This window comes from Rutidosis leptorrhynchoides, chromosome 9 (assembly GCF_046630445.1).
Source record: "Rutidosis leptorrhynchoides isolate AG116_Rl617_1_P2 chromosome 9, CSIRO_AGI_Rlap_v1, whole genome shotgun sequence".
Lineage (NCBI taxonomy): Eukaryota > Viridiplantae > Streptophyta > Magnoliopsida > Asterales > Asteraceae > Rutidosis > Rutidosis leptorrhynchoides.
Window position 1 is genome coordinate 300,124,004 of NC_092341.1, and position 8,464 is coordinate 300,132,467.

Sequence of the window (8,464 nt, forward strand, 5' to 3'; positions counted from 1 at the left end):
TACATAACTTAAAGTTCCCCTTAATCCTAGCATCTTGAATCCGTTTATAAAGTTTCTTCGTTGAACTGTTAAAAACAGGTTCATCTAATTTTGTATCAAGAACGGGGTTCTTTGTTATCGGGTCATCATTAGGTGTTTCTTCATCTTCCCCACACTTCGGCATTTTTATTGGTTTAACAGTTTTGGTTGGTGAAGATTGAAACTTTCGGTTCACAAAGGTGACCGATTTATCACCATCCCTAAGTGTCATTCTACCTTCTCTTACATTAAAGAATGCCTCGGTGGTTGCTAAAAATGGGCGACCTAAAATTAGAGGAATATCAAGGTCTTCCTCTACATTAATAACTATGAAATTTGTAACAAAGGTCAAACTTCCCACTTTAACAAGTAAATTATTAGCTATTCCAACTGGGTGTTTGATGGTTTGGTCAAATAATTGAACACATATTTTGGTTGGTCTTAATTTACTCACACCTAATCTTTTGTATAAGAAAAGAGGCATAATATTTGCACTTTTCCCTAAATCTGCGAGTCCATTATACATAGCACCATCATTAAGTAAGCAATAAATGATAAATTCACCTGGGTCTCCAACTTTAGTAAGTAGAGTTGGTTTATTAACCTTTTCCGGGTGCTCTTTTCTTGGTTCTTTCACTTCTGCTTAAACTTCTTGTTTATATTTTTCTTCGTTCTTTGGAATGGGAGGTTTATATAGAAATTCTTCTTCATCACTCCAATTTGAAACCTCTTCGTCTTTCAATTTTGGTTTTTCATATGTCGTTAACAACATATTTATGTTTTCATTCTAAGGGTTTTCTTGGGTGGTGAAATTACGATTAACTTCATTATCAACTTCCATCGGATCATGTATGTAATGTTTAACTCCGTGACCATTGACTTTAAATTCAATCCCATTTGAATTTATCAACTCAATTGTTTCGTATGGGAAAACTCTTTTGACTATGAATGGTCCAGACCATCTGGATTTCAATTTTCTAGGAAATAGCTTAAATCGTGAATTAAAAAGAAGAACTCTGTCTCCTTCCTTAAATTCTTTTGAACTTCTGATTCTTTTATCATGCCATTTCTTCGTTCTTTCCTTATAGATTAACGAATTTTCATATGCATCATGTCTTAATTCTTCTAAATCGTTTAGTTGACTTAATCGTAAACGTCCGGCTTCATGAAAATCAAGATTACATGCCTTCAAAGCCTAAAATGCTTTGTGCTCAATTTCTAATGGAAGGTGACATGATTTTCCGTAAACGAGTTTAAAAGGTGTGGTTCCAATTTGAGTTTTGTAGGCTGTTCTAAAAGCCCAGAGTGCATCCTCCAATTTTATGGACCATTTCTTCAGATTTGATCCTATGGTTTTCTCTAGAATACGTTTTAATGCTCGGTTGGTATTTTCAATTTGTCCATTTGTTTGTGGATGATAAGCGGTGGAGATTTTATGAGTTACTCTATATCTTTTGAGAACTTTCTCAAGTTGATTATTACAGAAATGAGTTCCCCGATCACTTATTAAAGCTTTCGGTGTTTCGAACCTTACAAAAAGACATTTTAAGAAGTTGACTACAACTCGTGCATCGTTAGTTAGGAGAGCTTGTGCTTCCGCCCATTTAGATACATAATCAATGACTGCGAGAATGTAGAGATTATTATGAGATTTTGGAAATGGAACCATAAAGTCAATACCCCAAATGTCAAATACTTCACATACTTGAATGACGTTTTATGGCATTTGATCACGTTGACTTATTTTTCCGGCCCTTTGACATGCATTACAGGATTTACATAGAAGATGCGCGTCTTTGAAAATTGAAGGCCAATAGAATCCAGCGTCATAGACTTTCTTTGCTGTGATTTGAGGCCCATAATGCCCTCCTGTTGGTCCTGTGTGACAATGGTTTAAGATTTGACTAGCTTAATTTCTGAATACGCATCGGCGTATTATTCCATCGAGACATCTCTTAAACAAATGTGGATCCTCCCAAAAATAGTATTTTATATCACTAAAGAATTTCTTTTTTTTTGGTATGACAAACCCTTTTCAAGGAATCCACATACTAAGTAGTTTGGAAAGTCTGCAAACCATGGAATTTTACTATAATTGATTTACAAGAGATATTCATCTGGAAAGTTATCTTGTATGGTTGATTCATTTAGAACTTCTAATTCGGGGTTTTCAAGGCGAGAAAGATGATCAGCTGCGAGATTTTCTGCTCCCTTTTTGTCTCGGATTTCAATATCGAACTCTTGTAAGAGTAAGATCCAACGGATTAATTGTGGTTTGGCATCTTATTTCGAAAATAGGTATATAAGAGCAGAATGATCAGTATAGACCACCGTTTTTGCTAGAACGAGATATGAACGAAATTTGCAAAAGCAAAGACAATAGCAAGGAGTTCTTTTTCAGTAGTTGTGTAATTCGTTTGTGCTCCTTGTAACGTCTTACGCCTCGTAATAGATTGGCTAAAATCGTTTTTCAATCCTTTGTCCTAAAACGGCTCCCATTGCAAAATCACTTGCATCGCACATGAGTTTAAATGGTAGATTTCAATTTTGAGTTATCATGATCGGCGCATTAGTGAGTTTTTCTTTAAGAATATTAAAAGATTTGATGCATTCATCTGAAAAGATGAATGGAGCATCTTTTTCTAGGAGTTTATTTATAGGAGTGGCAATTTTAGGAAAGTCTTTTATGAAACGTCGGTAAAAACCAGCATGCCCTAGAAAACTCCTAACTCCTCTAACATTGGTGGGATGTGGAAGTTTAGCAATTACATCTACTTTAGCTCTATCCACTTCAATTCCTTCACTTGAAATTTTATGACCCAGAACGATGCCTTCTTTAACCATGAAACGGCATTTCTCCCAATTAAGTACTAGATTTGATTTCTTGCATCTAATAAGCATTCTTTCCAGATTAATTAGGCATGTTTCAAAAGTATCACCGAAGACTGAAAAGTCATCCATAAAAACTTCCATGCATTCTTCTATCATGTCGTGAAAAATCGCCATCATGCACCTTTGAAAGGTTGCAGGGGCGTTGCAAAGTCCAAATGACATGCGTTTATAAGCAAAAGTACCATAAGGGCACGTGAAGGTGGTTTTCTCTTGGTCCTCGGGTGCAATTGGAATTTGAAAGTATCCAGAGAAACCGTCAAGAAAATAACACCGAAGACTGAAAAGTCATCCATAAAAACTTCCATGCATTCTTCTATCATGTCGTGAAAAATCGCCATCATGCACCTTTGAAAGGTTGCAGGGGCGTTGCAAAGTCCAAATGGCATGCGTTTATAAGCAAAAGTACCATAAAGGCACGTGAAGGTGGTTTTCTCTTGGTCCTCGGGTGCAATTGGAATTTGAAAGTATCCAGAGAAATCGTCAAGAAAACAATAGTAACTGTTCCAGCTAACCTTTCCAACATTTGATCAATGAAAGGTAAGGAAAAGTGATCTTTTCTAGTGGCGTCATTTAGTTTTCTATAATCAATATAGACACGCCATCCTGTTACAGTCCTAGTAGGAATAAGCTCATCTTTTTCATTTGTGATGACAGTGATGCCACTCTTCTTAGGTACGCATTGAACTGGGCTTACCCACGGACTATCAGAGATTGGATAAATTAAACCTGCATCAAGCAGTTTAATAATTTCTTTCTTAACAACATCTTACATATTAGGATTTAGTCTTCGTTGGCGTTGCACATACATTTTATGACCTTCTTCCATAAGGATTTTATGTGTGCAATACGAAGGACTTATGCCTTTGATGTCATGAATCTTCCATACAATAGATGGTTTATGAGCTTTTAGCACAGAAATGAGTTTAGATTTTTCATTTTTCGTAAGAGAAGACGAGATTATTACAGGTAATTTAGATTCACGTTGTAAATAAGCGTATTCCAAATGGTTTGGAAGTGACTTTAAATCTAATATCGGTGGTTCTTCTATCGATGATTTGTATCGATATCTGTTTTCCTCTTTCAGTACTTGAAGTTCTTCTATTGTTGGTTCATATTCATTAGCCATGAGTGTGGCTAATATTTCAGCTTCATCAATTGGTTCAGTTCCTTCTCCTAAAGAACATTCTCTCGTTCCTTGTAATTCTGGAAATTCTTGTAACAATTCTTCTTGTGAATCTATGGTTTGAACATAATAACATGTATCATCCGCAGATTGAGTTTGTTGCATGGCTCTATCAACAGAAAAGGTAACACTCTCGTCCTCTATACTTAGGGTCAGTTTCTTACCGAACACATCTATTATTGCTTTAGTCGTGTTTAAGAATGGTCTTCATAATATAAGAGGAACTCGAGAATCTTCTTCCATGTCCAAAATAACAAAGTCTACTGGAAATACTAAAGTACCAACTTTAACTAGCATGTTCTCCATTATCCCTCTAGGATATTTTATTGATCGATCGGCTAGTTGTATGCTTATTCATGTTGGTTTCAAATCTCCAAGGTCTAGTTTAGCGTATCGTGAATACGACATTAAATTTATACTAGCACCTAAGTCTGCCAATGCTTCTATGGAACTAAGACTACCCAAAAAATATGGAATTGTGAAACTTCCTGGATCTGATAATTTTTCTGGTATCTTATTCAACAGCACTGCAGAACAATTAGCATTCATTGTAACAGCCGAGAGTTCTTCCATTTTCTTTCTATTTGTGATTAGATCTTTCAGGAATTTAGCATATCTTGGCATTCCTGAAATCACATCAATGAAAGGAAGATTGACATTTATTTGTTTAAACATATCCAAGAATTTGGATTGCTCGGCTTCAAGTCTTTCTTTTCTCATTTTACTCGGGTAAGGAAGTGGTGGTTGGTATGGTTTAATATAAGGCTTTGCCTTAACTGTGTTATCTTTATTAACCTTTTCAACTACCGGTTCTGTTTCCTTCTCTTGCTCAGGCTGTGGTGCCTGTGTAGTAGGAATAGAGTCATCAGAAATTACAGGCATTTCAGGTGATTTAAGTGTAATACCACTTCTTGTGGTAATGGCTTTAGCTGTTTCATTCCGGGGGTTAGCATTTGTATCGCTAGGTAGACTCCCTGGTTTTCTTTCACCTATCAACCTTGCCAGATTACTTACTTCTTGTTCCAAATTTTGGATGGAAGCTTGTTGATTTCTAAATGCTTGAGCATTTTGTTCATTAGTTTGTTTCTGAGATGAGAAAAACTGCGTTTGAGATTCAACTAGCTTCGACATCATATCTTCTAAATTTGGTTTTTTATCATCGGTTTGTGGGGGTTTATTTAGAAAAATAGGTCTTTACTGGTTGTAATTATTGTTAGATACTTATTGATTGCTAGGACCTTGTTGGTTGTTGTATGGTATATTTCGATTATAATTCTGATTTTGATTGTAGTTTGGCCTGGGCTGTTGATAATTATTCTGATAATTATTTCCCGACCTTTGGTTCATGTATGAAACATTCTCTCTTTGTTCCATTATTTGTTCAACACTGAGACAATCTTTTGTCAAATATGGTCCTCCGCACTGCTCACAACTAATTCGTATTGCGTGAATATCTTTAGTCATCTTTTCCATTCGTCTCTCGAAAGCACCTAGCTTTGCGAAAATGGAATCAAAGTCATAGCTAGAATCAGCTCTGGCCGCTTTAGATGAACGGAAGATATCTTTTTCTTGATGCTACTCATGTGAGTGGGATGCTGTATTATCAATAATTTTGTGAGCTTCGGTTGCGGTTTTCTTCATAATAAAACCACCAGCTGCTGTGTCGATGTCTTTTCGTGTAGCGACATCGACTCCTTTGTAAAATATTTGAACTATTTGATAAGTATCTAGACCGTGTTGAGGACAACTTCTCAACATTTTTCCAAATCTCGTCCATGCCTCATATAGCGTTTCATTTGGCTTTTGTGCGAATGTGGCAATTTCTCCTTGAAGTCTCATGGCTTTAGATGCCAGAAAGAATCTTTTAATAAATTTTTTAACTAAAATATCCCATGAATCAATCGCTCCTTCAGGTAACGATTCTAACCAATCTTTGGCTTCTCCCTTTAAAGTCCAGGGAAATAACATGAGATAGATCTGTTCATCTTCAATTTCTCTGATTTTGAATAGAGTACATATCCTATTAAAGGTTTGAAGATGTTCGTTTGGATTTTCTTTTGGTGTACCACTAAATTGGCACTGATTAGTTACCATGTGTAGGATTTTTCCTTTGATTTCATAATCTGGCACATTAACGTCTGGTTGAATAATTGCGTGACCTTGGCCAGTGCGTGTAGCTTTCATTCGATCCTCCATACTTTGAGGTTTCATTTCTTCCATGATTGAAATGGTTGAATCTGAATCACTAGAAGATTCTGATTTAACAGTTCCTTCCTCGATAATCTCCGGATGAGTAATTTTTGGTTCAAGAGGAATGATTAGTGGTTCAGGATCTCTGAATTGTCCCTGAATATCCTCCGGGTCCTCATTTGTGAAGTCAGTTTCAAAAATTGGATTATCGGAAATTTGAGTTGGAGTACTTGTTCGACTAGATGATGATTCTAAAGAAAAATCAACGGCGATAATATTGGATAGATGTCTTGAACGAGTTACAGGTGGTGAACGTATGAAAGGTGGTGAACGTTTTTCTCGGTGCATTCACTGAATATCCTATTAGTTATAAAGATAAAAATTATATAAGTTATCAAATTAATAGACTTTTCTGATTTTGCCCACGTTTCGAATAGCCAATAGATGCAGCAGGTAGCCAGGACCCTTTAAATTGGAAGCTCACAACTCGCCACTAACAAATCCAACTATTACTACGAACCAGAAAATTTTGGATGTCTATCAATTTAACCGCTTAAAATAATTTTTCGTTGAAATTTAAAGAAAATATAGAAAATTCTAGGTCCTAAAAACTAGAGCGTAGAAATGAAAAAGAAAAAACGCATCGAGAAATAAGAGTCGAAAAACAAACGTCGAAAAATAAAAAGTCGAAAAATAAAAATAAGAAAGTACAGCGTCGAAACTTAGAAGTCTAAAAACTAAATATTAAAACTTGCATCTAAAGGTATTAAAGCATAAAGGAATTCTAAATCCAAAACGGCAATAATTAAAAAGGCACTAAAATTTATTAAATATAAAAGCGATAAGCGACGTCGTAAAATTCTAAAGCGCCTAAATCTTAAACTAAAGAAAAAGCACTTAAGGGATTTTACGGCAAAGCCTAACAATCTAGAAATATAAAATAACTATGGCAAAAACTAAGTTTGAAACTAATTACGAACGAAAATTATAAACTACGTACTAAATAATAAAAAGATACAAAAATGATAAAATTACTTATTTTTATCAAAATATTATTTTTATATCATTATTTTATAAGAGTATTAATTTTATAATTAATAAAACTAATTAAAACTTAAAAATACAAATTAAATAAACTAAAACAAATTATTATTAATTATAAACCCTAATTACTAATTAATTAATAATAATAATTAATAAACCCTAACCCTAATTCGACGGTCAAAGGTAACTGACCTGTCACCTCAGCTCATGCGATCGCATGAGTTGAGGGTTACTTTTCCATACGGTCGCATGGATCCAGAAACCAGGCCAGATAGTTGGGCTGCTACAGTGTTTGGCCTATTTTCTATTTTTTTTGAGATTAATATATTTAAAATATAAATATAAACTTATTAGTTTAAAAAAAAATATTACTTATTAGTTTTATAACTCTTAAAATATAAACTTTTTAATTTAAACACTTAAAAATATAGAAATATTTTTTTTTATTATTTAGCATTTCACTTTCGTCGTGATGATCCCCGACAGTGGCCCCAAAAATACTTGATGTTAAAGCGGAGGGGTATAAAATATTATTAATTTTATTACGAAATACTATTAAATACGATACAATTTTACACAAGTTATTTATTTATTTATTGAATGAGATATACCTAAACCTTGCTACAACACTTATAGGCAGTGTACCTAATCGTAGAGTAGTGTAGTTTTTAGTAAGTCCGGTTCGTTCCATAGGGATACAAATGTGTTTAACGCTTTAATTATAAAAACTATATTTGTATATATATATATATATATATATATATATATATATATATATATATATATATATATATATATATATATATATATATATATATATATAAGTAATATTATTATTATTATAAAAGGGGGTTTTTACCGTTTAATGACCGGTTTGTCGATTTTAAGAACTTAAGTCGCAATTAAAACCTAATGCAAAATAATAAATATAACTTAATTTAAAAGAGTAAAGTAATTGACGATAAATAAAAGTGCGATAATTTAAAGTATGATAAATAAAATGACAGAAAATAAAAGTACGATGAGATATAAAATAAAGGAATTATGCTTATTTAAACTTCCGTAATCATGATGTTCGACGTGTTGATTTTAATTTATTACCATGGGTTAATTGTCCTTTGTCCTGGATTATTCAAT

General features: G+C 33.8%; 1 non-coding gene across 1 annotated transcript; it reads left to right on the forward strand.

Annotated features, from left to right (window-relative positions):
• The first annotated feature begins 5,822 nt into the window (after positions 1-5,822).
• LOC139869836 (small nucleolar RNA R71) lies at positions 5,823-5,929 on the forward strand. The gene has a single exon (XR_011766410.1). It is a non-coding gene; the product is annotated as a small nucleolar RNA R71 (small nucleolar RNA).
• Positions 5,930-8,464: the final 2,535 nt, after the last annotated feature.